Source organism: Sminthopsis crassicaudata, chromosome 1, assembly GCF_048593235.1.
Source record: "Sminthopsis crassicaudata isolate SCR6 chromosome 1, ASM4859323v1, whole genome shotgun sequence".
Taxonomy (NCBI): Eukaryota; Metazoa; Chordata; class Mammalia; order Dasyuromorphia; family Dasyuridae; genus Sminthopsis; species Sminthopsis crassicaudata.
The window spans coordinates 132,159,107-132,185,063 of NC_133617.1; the positions used below are offsets into that span (position 1 = coordinate 132,159,107).

The 25,957-nt window shown below is 31.4% G+C and overlaps 1 protein-coding gene across 2 annotated transcripts in view; it reads left to right on the forward strand.

Moving 5' to 3' along the window:
- ANGPT1 (angiopoietin 1) overlaps nt 1-25,957 on the forward strand; it is a 315,373-nt gene that overhangs the window by 49,370 nt on the left and 240,046 nt on the right. The gene's annotated exons all lie outside the window — the stretch shown is intronic.

Here is a 25,957-nt window from a genome sequence, read left to right on the forward strand (position 1 = left end):
AACTTTGCTGAACATCAGTCTCCTCACCTCCAAAATGGTTGACTTAAATGCTCTCTAAAGCTTTTTTTCAGTTTTAAACCTATGATCCTAAAAAAATTCAATAAACATTTATTAAGTACCTACTATGTACCAGTCACTATGCTAAACTAAAAAGGAGAGACAGTATGGTATAGAAGACATCTGGATTAGGAATTAGAAGAAACATAGAGTAAAAAAACTCCCCATCCCTCATAATCACCCCCTATATGGATAGAATTGCTATACATTGTGAAAATTGAGTTAAAGGTAAAACAACTGAAAAAACGATGGGGTGAATAAATCACAAACTCCTCCATCAAAAAACAAAATAAAGTAAACCTCTGGAGAAAGTTAAGGACTAAGCACCTCAGCCAGATGAATGACAAAGAAAAAAACAAAAAACCTCAATATATAATCTAATTTATTATTCGCTTAATTATACTCAATTGTTATTAAAAAAAAAAAAAAACATTGTGACTATTTAAAAAATGTACTATTTTTAACCTCCTACAAATCACATTTAAAACTTGTCCAGATAATGCACAAAATTAGCAAGCCTAAAGACTCAGCCATTCAATCAATTTGAAAAATGTGAAATGAACAAATGCCATGCTATAGCAAATTATTTGTTTCAAATTGGCATTTTATCCAAACCTTCTTTTTAAAGGCACTATTTCCATATTATGTTTAAAATTGTTGAAAAGCTTCCTCGAACTCTTCTGAAGCCCAGTAACTTTGGTACCACTTAGGATGCCTCTGCTGCTCTAGCAACATTCTGGAGGCAGAGTGAGTAAACATTGGTGTGCGTTGATGGTTTCTTTCTTATAGCCTCCCTTCTTTCTTTTTTCTCCTTTCTTCTTCTAAAATCCTTTCCACTCTAGTTCCCCTTATTCTCTTGAGGTCAGAGTTTTTATTCAGTGCTGAACAGTATCCTGTGCTCAGCAGGTATTCCATATTTGTTGATTTTAATAATGATGACTTAAGTTAGTTATTAGCCCTATGTTGAAAGTTAATGCAGGTTCACAGTGGTGGTGGGGGAAGGAGAACGAGACATTTACCTACTCTGGCCTGTTTATTCATGTTCACAGGATTTTACTAGAAGATTTTCAAGGTTCCTTTTAACCCTGACATTTATTTTATGGTTCCAAGTAGTTCTTTAAATAATCAATGTTTTATAAATAATACTAATAAATAACCTAAACTTCACTCCTATTTCAAAGCTTGGCCCAAAACTCATTTTAAAAAGATGTCTCTACACAAGTTCAGTTCTACAACCCATATGCTCTCAATTGGTACTCACCAAATAACAAATATCACTTAAAAACAAGATTATGATATTGAATATAGAGTATCTCCTATAAAATGGGTTGGGAGGGGATCTACAAACTTTAGTAGAGTTCCTTTGACCTATCTGATTCTCCCCAACATCCTGAAACAAAAGAAAGCAAATATATATGTGTGTGTGTGTGTGTGTGTGTGTGTGTGTGTGTGTATGTAACTATTATTTACATATTTACACTTAGTATTTTAAATAATAATATTATATATATATATATATATATATATATATATATATATATATATATATATATATATATATATATATATACACACACACAATATTTACGTTCTTCACCCTGGCTTCCCAGCCTGGGTGGCCAAGCCAAGATGGATAGCCAAAAGAGGCAAGGGTTTTGGTAGTGAACACGTGGGTCTTCTGACCAGGTGTTCACTCAGGAACCAACAAGTCAGGGCATCAGTTAGGGCATTATGTGAGTAGATATAATAAAGGCTTTTAAGATTACACGTGGCTGTTCTTGAGTGCGCTACCGGTTATTAAGCTATAGATTCAAGAGATTGTGGCCAGAGACCTTTGAAGGCCTCAGAGGAGGCGAGCCGGGTAGAGTTCACACTGCAAAGGACAGTGGTCAAAGGTACTCTGGTGGGTCTAGGACAGACTAGTAATTGTAACTGCCAGGAGAGCACGTTACAAATTGTGTGTTGCGGTGTGTATATATACACATATACATACTTTTTATTTGAGTAGGAAAAAGTTTAATTTTCTTTTCTAAATATACCATTTTTCTTCTTTTATTATATAAGAATGTTCATATGCCTTTTTATTCTTATTCAAACTGTCAAGAAAAAATATGTGCACATGCACACACATGCACACATATATCATGATTTATAAGGCCACACAATGATTTATAAGTTTTTCTCCACAGCTTTTAATGGGGAAAAACTATCTTCCTTGCTAGGTCAAGATATCATCACCTTTATCACATACCACAAGCATAAATGAACCATATAAAAGCAAATAATCCTTAACTCCTCTGCAGGATGTTAAAACTGGCTTGAGTTTTAGCAGATGCTCAGAAAAAAGAGCTAATGTAACTAGCTTGTGAAAACAATGTGACTCCAACACTAACAAATAATTTAAATAGGTCTTCTAGTTTAGTAACTATGTTCAGTCAAACAAAAAATCTGGGTGTCAATATTTAGTATCCTAGCTTTTCCCTAAAGATTTACATTTTTTTTTTTTACTTCTTTAGCTTGTCTTATTGCTTATGCTCTCCCTTTCCACCTATTAGTCAGCAAAATGCAGAACCGAATGATCTTTATTTCTTTGAAAGTATTTTTTATCTTATTCATTTGGAAATCCATTCATTTGTATGAATTGTATTTGTATTTTGATATTCATAAATCTTATGGCAAAGATTTCTTCTATTTTTTTCTTCTTTATATATACTTTATCAAAAGTTGACTTCTAAGCTAAACAACAGTATTGACTTGAGGGAAAGTCTTTCAAAAGAAGGTGTCTCCTTATACTTCCTTTTTTCTTCATCTAGATTAAATCATGTTTAAATATTTGATCCTAATGTCAATAGTTTATCTTATCAGTTCAAAGGTTTTTCACTTACTGCAATAAATCCATTCTAGCACTGAGAGTTGAGATTTATCCAATAAAAACAATGTATTGAATGGATGAATGAAAAAAGCATTTCATTCTTGCCTATTATGAGTTTGGCACTGGTAGATTGAAGAAAGAGATATTGAAGAGGGAAGGGGAAAAACAGGAGAAAGCAAGCTCTTGAAAATCCTCAAAGAAAGTGTCTAGAAGAAGATGCACGTGTCAAATAGAACAAAGTCATAAAGGAGGATAAGGAGTGAAAACGATTATTAGATTTAATTATTAGATCATTGATAACTTTAGAGAAAGCAATTTATGTTGAGTGATAAGGTCAGAAACCAAATTGCACAAGGTGAAGAAGAGAGTGAAGGATAAGAAGTGATGGGAATTAATGTAGATAGATTTTTCAAGAACTTTGGTTGAAAAAGGTAGAAAAGTTATATAGGATGAGAGTTTGCAGAGATGATGGGAGGCAGTGAAAGACTTTTTAGAATGAGGAAGAGATGAACTTGTTTTTAGCTGATAGAGGAGCTAGTGCACAGGAAGATTTCAAACTACAGAGAGAAAAAGGAGTGATAGTAGGGTAAATTTGCAAAAAAAAAGTTAATACAAGTTAGGATTATATTCTGTACTTCAGTCTATTCATAGTTACTGTGCATTTGGATCACATAGACTAGAAAAGGATCTGACATGAACCAAAAATAAATATAATAATAAAAAGGAAAAATGGGATGGGTACTAAGGGAGAGATCCTGATGAAGCACTCTAATGGAGAGATCCAGATAAATCATGCTAGCATATTTGTGAATACACAAATACAGACTGAATACACAAATGATATCACTGCAGCTAAATTTAGAAAAAAAATAGAAAATTAAAAAAAATTAGCATCATTTTCTCTCATAAGTTTCATATCTCAATTATATAAGGAATGCAACTAATTTTAAGACTAAGAGCCATTCTCCAATTGATAAGTGGTCAAATGATATAAATAGCAAGTTTTCAGAAGAACAAATATATCAATAATCATGCTACTTTAAATTACCAATAATTAAAGAAATTAAAATAAAATTACTTAGGTACTATCTCACACCCATTAGATTGGCTAAAATGACAGAAAAGAACAATGGCCCACAATGGAGAGAAAGCATGCTACTGAAGGAATTGTGAAACAGACTAACAATTCTGGAACAACAATATGGAATTATGCTCCAAAAATATTAAACTTTCTATACCCTTTGACTGGCAATGTTGCTACTAGGTCTATATCCCAAAGAGATCAGCATAAAAGTGAAAAGACCCATGTGAAAAGACAAAAATATTTAAAGCATCTTCTTTTGTGGTCTCAAAAAATAAGAGCATTGAATGAAGCACATTAAGTAGGGAATGGTAGAAAAGTTACCGTATAAAAAATGTGGTGAAATATTATTGTGCTGTATAACATGATGGAGAAGATTTCATTAAAAACCTGGGAAGACTTATATGAAATGACGCAAAGGAGAAGAATTTATACATTAACAATATGGAAAGATAATTAGCCATGAAAGAATTAGTTGCTAATCAACAATTAGTAACATAGCTACTGAACAACTATCAGAGATGGAATAATGATGAATAATAACAGCTGAAAGTATACTTTTTACTTTTCTCTTGTTCCCCCTCCAAAATATATAATGTGAAAATGTGTTTTATGTGACTTCATATTTATAATAAGATTTGTATTTCTTCCCCTTCATCTGAAGATAGAGGAGGGAGTTAATTTGGAACTGAAAACTCAATAAAATGAATGAAAAAACAAAAACAAAAAAAACAAGGTTCAACACAGGAATTCTCTTTGATGGGAGATGTTTCTTTCTACTAGCTGTTAATGACTCATTCCAATAATAATAATATTTGGTTGTATATATATATATATATATATATATATATATAAACATTTGAATATGTACACATGTACATAAATATGTATATAAACATGCATAAATATGTACACTTATACATGTGTGTGCATACACACAAACATCCATACTTGCATATTCTATCCCTATAGTAAGCTCATTGAAAACACATAATAAATAATTCTTGAATTAGATTACAGTAGAATGTAAGTCATTCTCTCTTGAATACAGGATTTTATTAATGTAAAGATGTTTTCAAATATATGAATTATGTGCACTATTTTGATTTAAAAGATTCTTTGGGAATGTGTTTGTAGACACATGGTAGATAAATCTATTGTTAGAAAAATTTCCAAATTATTCATAGTTGCATCCCTATTTTTTATTATCTTCTCTTTTCATTAATTTTCTTACATTAAAAAGCATTTATTTCTTTTTTCCTTCCTTGCTTCTTCCCTCTGCTCCTCCAAAACTTTTATAATAAATATACAGTCAATAAAAATAAATTCTCAACTTATGTGCTTATATATAAATACACAAACGCACACACACACACATACACACAAACACACACACACACACACACACACACACACACACACATATATATATTTCTGGCAAAATATATTTCTCTGGCAAGATTTTTTTTTACCATTCTTTATCATTTATCTTCAATGATCAAAGTTGTTCTTTGCATAGTTGTTTAGAGTCTCGTAAAGTTAATAATTTTTAAATTGTGTTATTGTATAAACTATTCTCATTGTTGTGCTTATTTTATTCTGTATATCAGCCTTCCCAAATTTCTTCATTTTTTATAAAACAATTATATTATATTCTCATACTATTATTTGTTCAGACAATAACAGATGAAAAAAAATTACATGCTGTGACTAGATTAGATTTATACGAGGAATGCAAGTTGTTTCAGTGTTAGCAAAACTGTAAATATACTTAGCATATTAATAAAAAAGAAAAACAAAAGTTTTCTTAATTTGCCAATTAAAGCAGAAAAAAAGCTTTCAATGGACAGGATACAACACTGTTTCCTGGTTGAAAACAAAATAAACCATAGAAATAAATGAATATTTTTTAAATGTGATAAGTAATATTTATCTAAAATCTAAAACCAAAAGCCAGCATGGAGTTTTGCCAGAGTCCTTTCCAGTATGGTCAGAGTAAAGCAAGGATGTTCAACACTACTATTTTATATAATGACATAAATGCTAGCTATAGCAGTAACATAATAAAAAGGAAATTGCCTAAACAAAAAAAGAAAGAAAATGATCTGTTCTCCAGGTTATATGATTGCTTAACAATGAATAACATTAACAAATATGCTCTTCCATTTTCAAAGGGACCATGTAGATAATCTGAAGTTTTAAATTAAAAAAATAAATAAAGTGAAATTTCTACCTCTATTAATGTCTTACTATGATAGGTCTTCTTCTGATTGGTCTTACCAACTTTGAAAACCTTTGAATCAGTATTCAATGATGCTCTATGAAAGATTATTTATGAGAGGTTCACAAATAGTTCAGTTGAATATGATGGATTTATTATACTAAGAAAATCAGAGATCTTTGAATTAAAATTTGCTCTATTAATTACCTTTATTCTAGAAGAGATGATCTAAATTCATTCATTAACAATAAGAAAAAAGGGATTTTTCAAAAAGAATGAGAAAAGATCTTATCAGCACTTTTAAATATTGAAGTATATTGATTTTTCCCAAATTTCATTTGAAATGTTGGCCTATAGTTTTCTTTGTCTAATTTATCTTTCTTGGTTTGGCATCAGAGTTTAGTAGCCTCGTTTCCATATTATCACAAATAAATTAAGCGATATTAAGTTCTTTAGATATGATAGCATTCTCTTGCAAATTCATTATTTATATGTTGAAAATGGTTGTGATTTTGAACATTATTTAACTCATAATAAAAAATTTAAAATTGTAAAAGGCTTTAAGAGAAGACTACTAGTGAAAAGGAAGATTAGCAGTAAATTGTGTGAAATTCAGATGATTTTGAGGAGCTCAGAACTTATTCTCACTATTTTATATGACTGCACATTATTTGTCAAATGAAAATGATGAATATTTCATATTTATGTAGATATTTTAATGAAAATATATTTGAATTTCAAGATTTCAGTTTGCTACATGAACAGGACAAACTTCTGTTGAAATCTAAAATTAGTTACTAATAAGTAACTTCAACAATTCACTAAAATGGAAATTCTCTGACTTGAAATCCACTATAAAATGTATGCACTTGCTATTCGCTAAATTCAATAGTTATATGTTTATTTTTTCTCAAAGAAGTTGGCAATTTTTTTTACTAATATACTTGACAATTTTATATTAAAACATAGCAAGTTAATCAACATAAATTTCAAATAAGAATAGGGATGGGTACAGTCCTCTGATTTTATTGGTATAGGGAACTCTTATATGAAAAAATGCCTCTCCCAATGCTTGTCAACAGATTCTGTGCAGCTTAAAGTCTTAGAAAATTACAGTGGGAAGTTAAATCATTTGGTTAGAGTCACACAATCATTATGTGTCAGAGGCACATATAAAACCAGGTCTTTCAGTCTCTATATATTGTTCTTTATCCACTATGCTATAGTACTTTTCAAAACAAATTTCATTTAAAAAACGACAATTAAGGGGGCATTGCTTTTTGAGGTAATGAAGATAATAAAATGGCCCTGTGACCTGATGGTTAACATGTTCTTTTCTCTTCTCCCTTAGTCAAAGCAGGATAAAAATGACTTGGGTTTTTTATTATTATTATTATTATTATTATTATTATTATTATTATTATTATTATTATTCCAGAAGCAATCTGTATCTTTCAGAATATACTAAGAATATGCTTTCAAAGCAAGTGCAGATGAAACTTCAGGTAGATTTCATTCTTAAAAAAATGTAGATAAAATTGAAGAGTACCATTGAACACGTGATTCACAAGAATGCCTTAATATTTTTGATATAAAATGCAGAAGCAAATATTAGGAGTTGCAGAGTATATCTGCTAAAGCTAAAGACCAAATAGACTAATGGCTACCACAGAGTAATTGGTAAATTTGTGAACTCAGATTTTGTTTACTTTTGTCTTCTTAAGTTTCATTATATGTTTTAAGTAAAATATTATTTTTTAATTAAAGCCATCTGTGAATAATGGAGTTTTTGAAATTTTTACCCTTTTTAAATTCCATTAAAGGAGCCTAGATTCAGTCAGTGGCTTTGTGGACCAACACCTGTGCTTATTAAAAATACATTATTATTTTCACAATAGTTCTTAAAAAGAACTCTCATTCATGAATTTGTTACTGATTTTAATCATGTGTATGAGTGAATTTCACTACAATGCATTATTACATTTATGTTCCAGGTGCTCTGGAGAGGTACAGATGAAGTACAAAAGAAAGTTCTTGCCCATAATGAAATTTCACAGTTCTAGTGAGGGGTAAGGATACTCAGTCAGTATTAAGATAATTCTTTCTCATATTATTTTACTTTGAGAATAGTCTCCTCAATGAAAGCTTCTTAAAACGTGGCTCCCCCACTTGGGTTGCCTAACAATATGAGGGGTCACAAAATATGATTTATTATTAGTAAATATTTCATTTGTATATCTATTTTATATATCTATAGACCAGGATCATGTAAAAATTTCTTGGCTGAAAAGGAGTTGTAAGTGGAAAGAGTTTAAGAAGCCTTGTACTAAATCACCCTACTAATTCCCATATAGGCTGTTAGGTTCATTCTGCAAAATCAGGTAGCAGTATATTTCACTATACTGGCAATAGATAAAAGATCAAAATGAGAAGATCTAAAACCAGAAGAATTTAAGGTAAAAAAAAAAGAAGGTTTTATGGATTGGATATTCTGATTAAGTGGTCTAGTATATAACTGATGATACTAAATAAAGAACTTAGAAAAATTTAGGGGTTAAATCTCCATCCTATTAGTAAAGGCATTTAATTTTTTTTCCTCTTTAACAACTGAAAATCCTGGAATACAAACTTCAAAACTATTATTATGATATACATTGAGTTAAAATGGAGCTTTTGATGGAGTTTAGGTTTGGTGGGGGAAAAAAAACTGAATTTACATTTACATCTGTGACTCCTCTCTTTTAAAAAGGGATTTCTTGAAATTCTTCAAAAAGGGATTTCTTGAAATTCTTAAAGGTCAGGAAATTGGAGAGCAATGTTATTGCTAGCTTATTTTCTCACATGTATTTTATTTAGGGAATAAAATTAGTTTATTTTAAAGATACTCAAAGTCATTGCAAAGTCAATCTAAAGACCTCATTGCAACCTTGAGAACTGTACTTCTGCCATGAACCTTGTGGTAGATTATTAACATTCAAGGGATTATTGACCTTGATTAACCTACTTCTCTTTCTTCTGGATGATGCTTGCAATAAAAAATTTCATCTATTGCAAAGATAACTTGAACATGCATTCATTAAAATGGAATCTAGCAATAAGTATCACCATTTATAAATATTCATGGAATATATGTTTAAGAAATTCCTATAATCAGGTATGTCAATTAAAAGAATGCACAGCTAAAACTCCAGGCAAAATTAATGATTCACAGGTCTTAGAAATCTTAAAATAATGAAAGAGTACAGTAAATAAAGGAGAGTATGATTATAAATAAATTGTTCATTTAAATTGGTCAAAGACCTTAGAATGTTTATTTTCTGTCCTGCATGTTAAACATATTTCCATAACATAAATGATTTAATGGAGTGTGATTATTGTGAAACTACAAGTCTTCAATCTGAAAGAAGAATGTCATTCCAGTCAATTACATCTGTAATAATAAACAGCAGTTCTGTCCAATTTATTCTTCCTCTTCTATTGCCAATATAGTGAAATGCAGTAGTATCTGATTTTCTAGAACAAACTCAAAATGACTGGTTTGGAAGATAGCCTAAGGACTATGGTAATATTTCCAACGAAGACAAAACTACCACAAGAAGAACAGTTCTGGGTCCCATTGAGAGAACCCCCATAAATCATGTTTAAAATGCTTCAATGGAAACATGATTTCATCATTGTGCTTTCTGTGTCCACTGATACAAATAATAATAGTAATGGTTATTTTTATGTGGCATTTTAAGATTTGCAATGTGTTTTACATATTTTATCTCTTTTGATCCTCATAACAATTTATTACCATCCCCATTTTATACATGAGAAGATAAGTTTTGAATAACTGATATATCTAGTGATATAACTAGTAGATATTTGGGGAAGCTTTCAAATTCAGGTCTTCTTGACTTACAGTCTGGCATTCTTTGTACTCAAGCTATCTAGCTGTTACAACTCATCTTTTTCATCTTAGATAGTTCCTGTCTATGTCTTTAAAGAAATATTCCATTGAGGAACTCAATATTTCAGAGAACTTTCTTTGATTTTTACATTATTTTGTGATGTTTAATACACACTTATGACTTTCCATTTGTTTGACTCTCACTATATATCCAGTCTACTTGCTTTTTCTGGTTCTATGTATATTTCATATCTTTGGCATCAGTTCTTGCATGCAAATGGTTGCTAGCATCATAAAATTTTAGAGCTAAAAGTCATTTTAACAGTGAATTGATAATACTATTTGTAATTTTTTCAATTTCAAAGAATCTTTTTCTTTTTGAGAAACCCTAAAAATCCAATTCCTGAGAGCCTTAAAATTGTGTTGATCCTGGATGGCTTATTTTGCAAGCATTTGTTCATATCCAATTGTTCCTCTAGATTTCACCTTCTTTGTTAGTGTGATAGAATACTTAACGAGAGAAATTATACATAAATATCAGAAGATATCTGTGATTTTATTCATACCTACTAGTTCTTCTTTTATACAAAGAAAATCTCAGGATGATATAAATAAATTACTGTGTTTAGATACCTTTTAGTTTTTTCCCTAATTGGATTTCTTCATTGTCTGAAGCTATAATGCTTCTATTATTTCTCATGATAATTTTCCAATTAACTTCTAATCTGTCAGTATTGCTGTGGCTGTCTTTTTTTTTTCCCATTTGGCAGAGACAATTTCTTAGCCCTTCTAGTAGCTTCACATCCATTGGTGGACATGGATTTAATATCTTTAATTTTGTTTTCCCCTTTTTCTATAATTGACAGTCTATTTAATAAATAGGTAAAATTAGAGTAGCTTAACTCCATACAATAAAAATTTCTAATCTGAATTATTTCCTCTTATTTGACATGTTTTGTTTTATTTTTGACAAGTCAATGATCTGAATATAACCACAGCATTTTTAAATGAATCCTACTGCATAACTAGCTATCTCCTAAAATAAAGTTATTTTTAATATTATCCATTGCTTACCACACTCAGTGTTTCTGACTCCAGCTCTCTGCTTAAAGAACATATTCACATTTTATGATATATATGTCAAGGAAAATTAATATAAGTATATTATAATTTCACTTTTATACCTCAGAACTCCAAGAACACTTTGAAAGAAATAGGTATACAATTACTGTGACATTTGCAGAAGTACATTTGTGCAGGGGAAGCAGCTTGTTATTTAAGAATTAACATACTTAGAAAATACAAACCACTTACTTTTCCCAGAAGAAATGAATATATCTAGTGTCAAGAAAATCTCTCTCTTTGTTCCTCAATAAGTCTATATCCAAAGAGAGGTACTTCCAGCACTTTAAATAATTACCAAACAAATTACACAATATGGAGTATAATGAAGGTTTAGAGTTTTATTTGCCATAAGCTGTTGGTTTCAGGAATTCAGATTTTCTTTATCCATCTATGTTTTTAGAATACATTGAACCAGATTTACTAAGTGATTAAAATGCTTTAGGAATAATTTAGACTCTTTGGGAAAGTCATTGATTCTTTCAGGCCATTTAAGTATTATTAAGAAAATTACCTACAACAGTGAATGGTAAAGATCTAGATATCAAATGCAGCTATGTATCCAAGTATAAATACCTGTGATGTTTTATTCTTTTAAATACAAGAGCATACTCTTTCATAGTCAATACAATTTATTACTCTCTCTTTTTTTACTATATTTTATTCTGATTAATCCTCCTCAAGTTAGGTCTTTGAAAATGGCTCAACTTTCTTAAAGTTTAGCTTTAATTGTCAAATGATAAATAATACATTTAGTATCAGTTCAAGTAAGTCTCTCTAGGGCTTTCTGAAATCATCCTGGTGATTGTTTTGAATAGAACAATAAGAATCCATAGCATTCATATGTTGTAACTTATTCAGCCATTTCCAAACTGATGAATATCCATTCCATTTCCAGAATGATAAATATTTTCCTCTTATTTTAAGATTTTAACATTACTTTTATTGGAGAAGAGGTGAAGTCAAGAAGATGTGAATTTCAATTTAAAATAGCTGTAGATAACATAAAATGTTTGGGGTCCTACCTGCCAAGGCAAAGACAGAAAGTATATGAATGCCATTAGAAAATACTTTCCACACAAAAAAGTTATATCTAAAGAATTAGAAAAATATCAAATGCTCATGGTTAGACCAGGCTAATATAATAAACATGGCAATTCTACCTAAATTAATCTACTTATTTAGAGCCATAACAATCAAAATGCCAAGAAGGTGGTCTAGTGGTACCATATCTAAAACTAAATTATAAAGTATTGGTCATCAAAACCATTTGCTCTTGGTTAAAAAATAGAGAAGATCATCACTGAATAGATTAGGTTCACAAGACACAATACTCAATGACTATAGTAATGTAGTGTTTGGTAAACCCAAAGATCCCAGCTTCTGGGATAAGAACTCAATATTTGACAAAAATTGTTGGGAAAATTGGAAAATAGTAAGGCAGAAACTAATTGGGTATTGACCAATACCCAATACCAAGATAAGGTCAAAATGGGTTCATGATTTAGAATAAAGGGTGATAGTATAAGCAGATTATGAAAACAAAGGATAATCTACCTCTCAGATCTATGGAGAAGGAAAGAATTTATGGCCAAAGAAGAACTAGACATTATGAAATACAAAATGGATAATTATGATTATATTAAATTTAAAAGGCCTTGTACAAACAAAACCAATGCAGACAAAATTAGAAGGAAATCATAAAACCAGGGAAAAAATTTTACATCCAAAGGCCTCATTTCTAATATATATGGAGAATGATTCAAATTTATAAGAATATAAGAATAAGAATCTCCAATTGATAAATAGTCCAAGTAGATGAACAGACTATTTTCAGAAGAAGAAATTAAAGTAATTTATTGTCATATGAAAAAAAAATGTTCTAAATTACTACTGATTAGAGAACTGCAAATTAAGACAACTTTGAGTTACTACTATACACTTCTCAGATTGACTAAAATAACAGGAAAAACATAACAATAAATGTTGAAAGGGATGTGGAAAAACTGGAAGAATAATACATTGTTTATGGGATTGTGAAGAGATCCAATCATCTTGGAGGACAATTTGGAACTATACCCAAAAGGCTATTAAATTGTACATACCCTTTAATCTTTACTGGGTCTGTATACCAAAGAGATCATAAAAACTGAAAGGGACCCACATGTGCAAAAATATTTGGTGCAAATCTTTTTGAGGTAGCAAGAAACTAGAAGTGAAATGGATATCCATCAGTTTGGAAATGGCTTGAATAAGTTATGACATATAAACACTGCGGATACTTATTGTTCTATATGAAACAATCACCAGATGACTTCAGAAAGGCCTGGAGAGACTTCCTTGAACTGATACTAAGTGAAGTGAGCAGACCCAAGAGAACCTTATATACAGCAATAAAAAAATAATTATGTGATGATCAACTATAATGAACTTGGCTCTTTTTAGCAATGAAATTCAGTCCTATTCCAACATTCTTGTTATGGAGAGAGTCATTTGTATCCAGAAAGACTATAGGGACTGAATGTGAATTACAAGATAGTATTGTTATCTTTTTTTGTTGGAGTTTGCTTGCTTTTTTCTTTCTATTTTTTTTTTCCTTTTTGATTTGATTTTTTTTTTTTTTTGGTTCAACATAAAGTGTGGAAATGTATTTAGAAAAACTGCACATATTCAACCTATATTCACATGTTCAACCTATATTGGATTACTTGCTGTCTAGGAGAGGGGGGTAAAGGAAAGGGAGGGAGAAAAATTTGGAACACAAGTTTTATAAAAGCAAATGTTGAAAAGTAGCTTTGCATATATTTTGAAAATAAAAAGCTATTACCAAAATAAAGAGATGTGAATTAGAATTAGATATTTCCTTCTTGTATGTCTCTGAGCATATCACTTTATAATCTGTTTCCTCATCTGTTAAATCAGGACAATACTAATATCTTCCTCACAGGGTTATTGTGAAAATCATATATGCACATTATATCTGTGTGTATATATAATATATATGTACAATTTTCACAACTCTGTGGAGATATTCTTTTAAACATTTTATATCTTATTGCATAATGCTACTGGTCTATATGTAACATATATGTACATGTTCATATACATACACACACACAGTGTTTTGCAGATCTTAAAACTCAATATAAATGTTAGCAATCATTATTCTTAAGATGCTATTATTACCGCATAAGGTATTGACTCCTTCTCTGAGACTGAGGCTGTGTCACCTCTTCTCTATCATCCCTTAGAACTATTCCCCATAATCTCCCATTCTTATATTTATTTCTGTTGACAGAGGATGAGATGCCCTTTTAATCCCTGTTCTTTTGCTTTAGGTTTCATGCCTTTCTGTCTTCTCTAGGAGAATATTTATTTAGTAGCTTACTATGTTCCAGGCACTGTGCTAAAGAGTAGGATTACAACAAATAAAATTTTAAATAGACTCTACTTTTAATGATCTTTTATTCTAAGAACATGTACATAAATAAATATATATAAGATACAGAAAGAATAGAGAAATGGTAACCTTAAAGGGGAGGAAGCTATTAAGAGGAAAAGCCTCTGATAGAATGTGCCCTTTGAGCTGTCATAAATGAAGTTGGAATTCTAAGAAGCAGAGAGGAGAAGGCAGAACATTCTAGGCAAAGGGAATTGCAGAAATAAAGGACAGAGACAAAAAAACCCACTATTTTTGAGGGAAAACTAGAAGGCCTGTTTGTCAGACTATACTGTTCTTAGAAGAGAGTACCATATTAAGAAAACAGACAGGTAATGAAAAGCTTTAAATGTCAAAGAATAGAAAATGAAAGACTACCTGGAGATTAACTGACTTGCTCATGGTTAATGATAAAGTTAGAACTAGAAAACAAATCCAGTACCATCTACCAAGATGGCTTATTCAATTACATTGAATAAAGCCAGAAGAGTAGGCGAAACCTATGCATTGGATAAAGGGACAAAATTATTGAACTTCAAATATCTATAGGAAAATTGGAACTCTAATGCATTATTAGTTGAATTGTACATTTCTTTAAAAATTTTTTAAATTTTACCAAAAAAAAGTCACTCAGTTGTGCATATTCTTTGAGCTACTATAACTACCATTAGGCATATACCCAAAGGAAGTAAAAAACAAAGGAAATCATTCTATTTATATATATACACACACATACACACATACACACACACACACACACACACACACACACACACATATATATATATATATACCCGCACACATATATGTGTGTATACACATCTACATATATGTTTATATATACATTATTATATGTATTACCTATATACCTATATATTGTCAAATATTTGAATAGATTATGTCATAGAATGTAATATGATAGTATCATATTGTAAAAAAAAATAGTGTATATAAAGAATTCGAATAAATTTGAGAAGACACATAAAACAATGTAGAGAGAAGTTAGCTTAAATTATAAGTACAAGAGAACAATTTACATTATAACCAAAAAGATGAAAAGAGAAACAACAGAGAAAAAGATATCAGAGTTTGTATCAGTGAAGTTACTTGTCATTCCTTTAGAAGACTGTTGGTGAAATATGACACTTATTTCTCAGCATAGTTATGTTGGGTTATAGATATAGAATGAAAGATAATTTCAGACATGAACAAAGCATTCATTTGTTTTGTTTATTATAATAGAGGTATAGTGGGACAAACCATTGGGAGGTGGCATAATATTTTTTCCCTCAATAAAATTTTATTTTCCCCAAAACATGTAAAGATAGTTTTCAATATTCATCTCTACAAGATTTTTTGTTCCTTTTTTTTTTCTTCCACACTCCTTTATCTTCCCAAGGTAGCAAGCAATCTTTTATTGGTTTACATGCATAATCCTTTTAAACATATTTCCACATTTGTAGTGCTGTAAAAGAAAAATCAGAGCAGAAAGGGAAAAAATGAGAAAAAAAAGTAAATAAACAAAAAGGTAAAAAGAGTAGGCTTAGATCTTCATTAATTCTCCATAGTTCTCTCCTTCTGGATACAGATGGCATTTTTCAATCCCAAGTCTATTGGAATTGTCTTGAATCACACATTGCTATGAAGAGCTAAATCTATCATAGTTGATCATCACAAAATCTTGTTATAACTATCTACATTGTTTTTCTGGTTCTACTCACTTCACTCAGCATCAGTTCACATTAAGTCTTTCCAGGTTTTTCTGAAGTAGCCTGCTCATTGACTCTTATACTACAGTAATATTTTACTAAATTCATATACCATTACTTATTCTGTCATTCTCCAATTGATGGACATCTACTCATATTTCCAATTACTTGACACTACAAAAAGAGCTACTACAAATATTTTTGCACATGTGAGTCCTTTTCTTTCTTTTATGATTTATTTGAGATATAGACCCAACTTGTAACACTGGTGAGTCTGAGAGCATATGCAGTTCTATAGACCTATTGGGTCTATAGTCCAAAATTGTTCCCCAAGATGGTTGGATCATTTCACAACTCCACTAAATATGCACTAGTGTCTCAGTTTTCCTACATCTCCTCCAACATTTATCATTATCTTTTCCTATATTCTTAGCCAATTAGATAGGTGTGAAGTGATACCTCAGAGTTATGTTATAGTTTGTTTTGTTGTTGTTGTTGTTGTTGTTTTTAGAGCATCAATATATGTGTGTGTTTGCAAACACATACATGTATGTGTGCATACATATAAGCTTGGAAGATTTTAAAATGCTAGAATGTTGGCTGAATCTAATAAGATAAAATTTAATAGTGATAAATTTAACATTCAAAATAGTCACAAAACCAGCATCACAAATACAGGGGATTCTAAGAAACAGTTTAGATGGAAAGAATCTAGGGATTCATTTGACTATCAGTAAAGTGGCTAAAATGCTAATGTGATCCTTGAATATATGAAGGGCAGCATAGTATCTATCAAAAATATTAGAGATGGTGCTTTCACTATATCCTGTCTCCATTAGACCACATCTAGTGCAATCTTTTTTTTTTTCCAGTTTTGGATGTCTCATGATAGAAAGCCCATTGCAACTTACAAGCATGGTCTGAGGATAGTGATTCAGAATATGAGGGTCTCTGAAACCCTGTAGTCTACAGAAAATAGAACTATTGAAGCTTAACGTGGAAAATAGGTCATTAAATATTTGAAGGACTGTCAAATGAATGCACAATTAAATCCACTTTGCTTTGCTATCAAGGGAAAAATTAGGAGCAATGAATGCAAATTTTATGGGGAAGATATGACTTAATATAAGGAATTAGCCCATCAATATAGATTTATTGAGTACCTACTTCAGGAGCTATTTTAAAGTTAAGCTTGAGAGTTTATAACAATCATTAGAGTAGTATTAATAGCAACTGGCTTTTATTTTAATAGTATTTCAATGTGTGCAAAAGGCTTTACACAGGTGATTTTATATGAATCTCCTTTCAAATCTTCAGTGAGAGCTAGTTAATCTTTTGTTGAGCAATACAGAAGTCATTCTTCATTAGGTACTATTTGGATTAGATGACTTCAGAAGTTCCTTTCCAACTATGAGATTCTGTGATTAATTTTAAGAGAAGGAAAGTGATACAAATATAATTTCACACAGAGAGAAATGGAGAAGGAAATAGAAACACACAATTATAAATTAACATGAAACATATATTTTCTATGTGCAAAAAATCCATTCAAAATAGAAGCTGTGGACACAGCATGACAGAGTTACTGATTTTCAACTAGAAAGGGAGAAGAGGTCATCCAGTTTATCCTTCTTTTTACAGCTGAGGAAATTGAGGCCTGGAGAAGTGAAGAGATATGCTTAAGTTGATGGTATCAGCTTTGTCTCATGTTCTGGCTAATAACTATGGTATTTACGTATAACAGGAATATAATAATTTCTGCCGAATTAAATACGACTACCGAGGTTTTTAGCTGCAATTTGGATGACAAAGACAGATGTGGAATCTGAAGAACTTTTTAAAAGAAATTATAGACTTCAATTGAAAAAAATGAAAACACGTGACCGTAATTTAGAACAGAAAAGCAGGAATGACTAATCATTCAGGAAGGGTTCCTGCTTACCAGTTGACATGCTAGCCAGAAATATTTAATGGCCTACACCAAAAGCAGTGTATTGCACCATGCCAGAATATGTTAATGTTGTTCTGTTTCCTTTACATTTTCTGCCATTTATAATGCCAACAATAGTTCTTGAAAATGAATTACACAAAGAAAGAAGAAACTCAGCTATCTTCAAAGAGTTTCCGGAGAAAGGCATCCTTGCTTAGATGGATATGTCATTCTTGCTTGATTACTTCAGTATGAATTTTTAGAGGAAAAAAGAAACTTCCACTTTAATGAAAGTACCCATACTTTACATTCTCTAGCTTCTGTCAATTCAATAAACAACAGAAAGAGTCCTTATTCATTCTTGTGTAAAGATAGGATAAATTCCAGGAAAGTTATTAATGTAATGCTTTACAACTTTCCAAATAAACAGCTGAAAGCTTGCTACACACTTGATTATGAGGGTGTTAGGATTCTGATATATCACATACCCTTTGAAGACACATAAAATTCAATTCAATTCTACAAATATGTATTCAGCACCAATTATTAATCAACCAACAAGCATGTATTAAATACTTATTGCTCTATTTATGGCACTGGCACTGTATTGGGTCTGGATGTGTATGGAGGGAGGAAGGGAAGGAGAGAGGGAGGGAGAAAGTTCTTAGTTCACTTTTGTTTCACACAAGGAGTGACTTGACTATTTGGGTATGTCTAATTTAAAAAGAAAGTTTAAGTTTTGAATTACAGTATAACTTTTGTAATATTTTTGTACCCACAAAAATAAGAAAAAAAAATCTGTTTTTATTTTGTTTTGTTTTTCTTAGCAGCTTCAATACCTGAGGCAACATTTTCAGTTACTCACTCAATAAACTTTTATTGTCAGGTATTGTGCCAAGAGTTGAATTGCCTTAAGCAAATTATCCCATCCAACAAATATTTATGAAGTACCTACTATGTTCAAACCATTATGTTAGGCCCTGGGGGGATACAAAGGCAAAACTGCAGGAATTCTTGCCCTAGAATAGCATATAAGTGGAAGATACAACCTATATGAATAAGTATAGCAGAAGCAAAATGGAATACACACAATTAGGGGTGAGGTAGGTAAAACTTCATGAGTCTGGGTCTCCTTTAAACTTGGGAGGAAACTAGAGATTCTAAGATCCATTTGGAGGAAGGAATACATTATGTCTATGGGGTCAGTATTTGCAAAATCATGGACTTGGCAGATGATATGTTGAGTTCTGGGAAGAGTTCCTAGGCTAGTTGATGGGAACCTAAAGTGCCCAAAAGGAAGTAATGTCAAATAACTCAAGAAAGATAGGTGGGAGATAGATCATGGAGTGCTTTAAAAGCCTTCTTGAATAGTTTGTATTTTTTCATTCCATTATCTTGTGTTTTCCATTTGGTATTACTAGTTTCCTTCAAAGCTCCCCTGAAGCCCAGCTTTTTATATGAAGCCTTTCCTGAAGTCTCTAATATACTTTTAACTTCAAATTTCCCATTCATTCTGCTAGTATGCTCTACCCCAGAATATAAACTTCTCAGTAGCAATTTTCATCTTTGTTTTTCATATATCTATATCTATATTTAAAGTATTCCTACATATATATATATAGTGTTCTCTCTCTCTCTCTCTCTCTCTCTCTCTCTCTCTCTCTCTCTCTCTCTCTCTCTCTCTCTCTTTCTCTCCCTCCCTCCCTCTTTCCTCCTCTTTCTCCCTCCTTCTACACACATCCAGACCCAGTACAGTGCCAGTGCCATAAATAGAGTAATAGGTATACATGCTTGTTGATTGATTAATAATTGGTGCTGAATACATATTTGTAGAATTGAATTGAGTTTTATGTATCTCCAAAGGGTAGGCTTTGAAACTGACTTGCAATAAGTAACTAGATAGATTATTCTATATAGACTCAGGATGTTGTTGTTGTTGTTGTTTTTTTTTTTTTTTTTCCTAAATGTCAAAGTGATTGGGCTTATTGATGTTAATTTATTTTAAAGAAACAAATTTGTGTTTCAGAAAAAAAAAACTTTCTTTTCTTACAAAGATATCAAAAATAGTTGTAGGCTGGTAACTTGAATTTTGTTTAGTTAATTTATTTACATAATTGATTGATTAATTGATTGATTCAAAGCTTGATTAAGGAACTGATGACTAGTGGATATAATGTAAACATGGGAGTCAGTAAGAATTCCAATTCCAATTGGAGTTAGCAAAAACTAACTTTTTGACTTTCAGCACATCTTAGAATCTCTTAATACCCCCCCAGACAACTTTCTTAAGACTATTAAGTTACAAGTTGTTAATCTACATAGTTAGAGGCACTGAATTTTCACACCAGGAAATACAAACTTTAATGAAATACCAGATCCAGATCATTTCTTGCATCCTCTTTCCTAAAAAGCAAAATAATTATTTCCCTAATTTGTCAGTTTTAGTCTCATTTTTGTGCATTGTAACATACAATTGTTTAATGCATATGGAATGATAAGGGAAATTAGAAGCCATTGAATTTGATCATTTTGCAAATGAGGAAAATGAAGCAAAGAGAGAGATTAAATAAATCATTTATCTAACATTGCAGAGATAGTCTCCCAGCTGAGATTTGATCCTTGGTCTCCTGATTCTAAATGTAACACACTATTCACTTCAATTTTATTTTGGTCTGATTTATAATAAACTGTCCATATCCCATAATGGGAAAGCACATTAAATCTGATTAATATATTAAACAGCAGGATTTTAGGAAGCCATTTAATGCTATTAGAATATTTAGTAAATCATATATCCAACCATATTTTCCCAATGTAATTCCCTTTAAAGGAAAATTAAATACTTTGAGATGTAGAATGGTTCTTTCTTGTCTCAATTTCAATGCCCAGTATTATACAGATGATTTCCAGATCTGGCTCTCTTGCCCTGACCTCTCATACTGTCTCCGGTCCTATATTTCTTTCTGTTTACAGAACATTTTTTACTTAAATGTTCTGCCATCATCTAAAACTAAACATGTAAAAAACTGGAGTTCGTTATCTCTACTCATTCCTCTTTACTTCACTTCTCTTGTTTTCTGAGTTCTTTAGCATTGGCAGTTCTGTCTAGTTCCTCAGGATTCTGAGATTTGATTCTCCTTTCACATTTACCTCTAATTTTTAAGCTGTTCAGGAAAGAAGAAAAGAAGGAAGGAAGGAAGGAAGGAAGGAAGGAAGGAAGGAAGGAAGGAAGGAAGGAAGGAAGGAAGGAAGGAAGGAAGGAAGGAAGGAAGGAAGGAAGGAAGGAAGGAAGGAAGGAAGGAAGGAAGGAAGGAAAGAAATCACAGCAAGAAGAACAATCTGTATGTATCCAAAGGAAGAAGTCTTAAGGATAGAATGATAGACAGTGGGGCTGATAGTCTTTTCCCATCATATGATATATTACTAAGATAGTTCTCACAGATTCATAAATATACCACTATTCAAATAATCTATACTCTCTTCTGTATACTGCTGAAATATCATATCTGCCTTTACAGAATTTTTGAATGGAGGACACACCTGGAAATTTATTTGGCATATTAAAAATTGTACAAAACTGAAGAAAGAATGATCCATTTTCTATCATTGTCTTTGATGGCTTCATTGTCCAGATTCAGTTTAATTGATACCAAGTCACCTGGTCAAAGCAGATGTGTCTAAGTAGTGACTTGCCCATAATACAATTTTTAATTATCAATGGTGAAATTTGAACCCTTCTGGATTCTGAACACCAGAGGATGTGATTTGAAGTTCAGCACTATTTTCCTTCAACTAGGCTACCTATATAGTACTAGGAATCTGGCTACAGAAAGACTGAAATTTTCTTGACTTAATATATCTTTATAAAGCCTAATCTTTCCTTTTGAGGAACAGGAAGTCTGACATAATAAATATAGTGTTGGGTTTGGAATCAAGAAAATCCAAATTTAATATTCTTTCCTTAGAACTTTCTAGGTCTGTTCCTCAAAGCTAGTTAATTTTCCTCTCTGTCACTTGAGGAAGGCTCTAAGACTGAGCTACAGAAATTTAGTAATTAACTAATGGGTTATAATCCTTGTTGATGAAATGCCTAAAATAGGAGTTTCTCAAACAATGAAATCCCTGAGCCTTTATGAAAATCTTTTATTTAGATCATCCTCCTTGATTTAAAAAAAAGACATAGAAAAATAAACTTTATTTTTTTTGCTTTCATGCACTAATAATTTTTTTTGCTATTTTAATGCTCATACATAGAATAAGACTATTATAATTTTATTACTTAGCACTTTGCTAAACACAATCCTGAGACAAAAAATTTATTTTGTGATGATCATTTTTAAAATAAGGTTCATTGTAGATATGGTACAAATATGATAATTTTGGCTTTTAAGTTGTTTTAAACACAACTCTTTAAAAAGTATATACTTAGGGATATGCTGGTAAATGTTTAACAACTATCTCTCTTTTCTTTTTAAAAATAAAATGAATGCACAATATTCTTTAATCTGAATGATTAGCATTTTCTCTGTCATTCTTTTAAGTTTAAACCATCAAAAATAACAATAAATTAATTAAATCTGTGGTTGCTGATTTTTTGAGGTATAAACGATTACACTGAAAATTTAAAAATTGGCTCTTCTGAAAATGGTTCAAGCTGGCTCAAGCACCATCATCCCCATGCCACCCCCATTCCCCAATGTTCCCCCACTCCTATCCCACTATACCAGCTTGTTTTAATGAAAAAAATAAAATCCTGGAATACTTATCCAGTTCAAATTCATGCAGCAAATGAAGTTGGTGATGTTCACTTTATGGCCAATTTATTGTATTATAAATAAAACCAGTAGTCTAGAAAGTATGTCTTACAGTGTACAATGTTTTCCAAGAAATATTTTAAATTGTTTGTTCATGTAAAGGCCTAAAATATAGCACTCTGCTAAGAAGGATTAGGTATCATGGTATTAAAAACAAATGGATTACCATCCAAAAAAAGGCAGAATACCATTAGGCAACCTTTAAAGTTGTCTAATTCAGTGTTATCATGTCTTCATGCCACTTGTCATTTTTTCCCTATTAACTATTTTTTCAATAATGTTTTATTTTTCCAAATAAATGCAAAGATAATTTTCAACAGTCATCTTTGTAAAACCTAGTATTCCAAATTTTTCTCCCTCACTCACTTCCTCCTCTCCCCCCTCCCCAAGACAGCAAGCAACCTGAAATAGGTTAAATCTGTGAAATTCTTCTAAAGACATTTCCATATTCATCATGCTATGCAAGAAAAATCAGATCAAAAGGGAAAAAAACCATGAGAAATAAAAAAAGCAAACAATAACAAAAGTGAAAATATTATGCTTTGACCCACATTCAATCTCCATATTAACAATAATTATATAATAATCTGTAATAATTATCATGTAATAATACAATAATGCAAATTCATTTGACCCACATTCCTTTTATGACAAACTCTTTGAGGGGAGAAGATATGCCATTTTTTTTCACCCTTTTAGTTTCTAGCACTAAACACAGGACTTTTTAATGTAGTAAATGTTTATTGCTTGAGTTGAGTTTTAGTGGGTCACCATGGGGAAAGTGCTGAATTCAGAGTTAAAGGACACAAGTTTGAATCTGAGATATTTTAGTCAACACCAGGGTGACCTTGGACAATTTACTTAATCTCTCTGGAGTTCTACAGCAATTGGGGGCCCACGGGATAGAGCACTGAACCAATGCTCACACAGACCAGAGTTCCAATTTGATCTTAATTACTTAGTACCTGTGTGATACCGGTCAAGTCATTCAATCTCTGAATGCTTCTGTAAGGGGAAAATGAGATCACATATCTCTGAAGGTTGTTATGAAGATAAATTGAGATAATATTTTCTCAAGTGCTTCACAATATTTAAAGTGCAACATGAATGCTAGCTATCATCATCGTTACAATTATTATTTTGTGATTTATAAATCTAATGACCTTTAAAGTCTTTTCTTGTTTTCAGTGTAGGAAACCATGATTTGTTCATCTCTAAGGTCCCTCTTCTATCACTCCAAATCTATCTATGATCATAATAACAAAAATTCACATTTTTAGCCATGCCTCATTTTTCCAAAGTGTTTGTCTTTCAGTAACTCCATGAGATGAGTAGTATTAATATGCTCATCTCCATTTCAAATATCAGTAAACCATAGTACAGACAAACAGACTGACCTGTAATTGACAGTAAGTTGACAGTAGTTGACAGTAAAGGGATAGCTGGGCTTTGAGTAAAGCTTGTATTATGTTCACACTCAAACATGCTCACTACATTCATTATTTGGGAGCACGGTCTGCCAAGTGTCTTTTAATATGGCTTTTTCCTGACTGCCTTTGTGTGGACCAAAAAGTAGAGATGATCAAGGTCGGAGGTTGAATTGGAAAGGCATCACTCAGGATTTCCCAGCACCATGCTTAAAACCAATCAAGTAATATCATTAGTATTATTTGGTTAAGTTGTGACTTTCTGGCTGAATTCTCTGTAGGCTACCCAGCATGAGCTTTTCCTGGTACAAGAGAAGTTAAGCTTCTCAAGTCTCTTAGGTCAAAGGTTGGATTAAAAAGGCAAGACATGATGCAGGAGTACCCCAAACTGTGCTTTGACTTCTAAATAAATAGAAGACTTGAGTCTCCAATACTATCAGCCCTTCACTTTTCATGAACACTTAGTTCAACAGAAAAAAAAAAAAAAAGATTTTTTTTTAAACCAAGATAAAAGACACCTGCATGTCATGTCTTCTGTTCAGTCTACTTGTCTGCTTTCTTCTCCCATTCTTGATGATTGATCACTTCTGCATTTTGTCAATTTAAAATGCAGAAGAGGACAAAGTCTACAGTAATGTTTTTCAACATGTTTAATAGAGTCTGGTTAAGTAAACATCCTCAACCATAGCAAGGAGAGAGACCTTAAAATAAATAGTGCTACTGTGCCAAGTCTATAATTACTTGCACATTTAGCACTTTGCCCATCTCTTAAGTATGACCATCAAAACCAGATTTGTGTACTTAATATAATTGTCTTGAAACCATGGCTGCTCAAATGGTATAGACCGTTTACATGCTTGGAATTTTTTTTCTCACCCCTTTCCAGCTTATACAATTCTGGAATTTGTTTCAAAGAATTTATCTTAAGATATCTGGTGAAATCCCTTTTTTATAACAGACCAGACCTATAGGATTGCTGTCTGGGAATTATTGCTCTTTACTAAAAAACATTCCTCTTAGTAAATACATAATGTATTTGCACAAATTCATGATTTCTAGTGAGAGAAGAGATAGTACTGAGTGGTGCCATACAAATCCCAAATTGGAAGGTTGCTTTGGATTACTTTCATACATAATTCAAATACTTCCAAAATTTTGTAATTTTATAAGTTTTCATAGTTTCACTAAGAAAGATGGTAAAAGCAATCCCTGTATCTTCTTAATGTGCTGCTTATACAATTGATCTATCAATCAAAGAATGAATAGCTGAATGAAAAAATAAATAAACAAGTTAATAAAGAAATGAACATGTAAATAAATAAATAAATGATCATTTAGTGGCAGCACAACTCTAAATTTAAAGAGGCAGGTCCTTGGACAAGAAGCATGATAT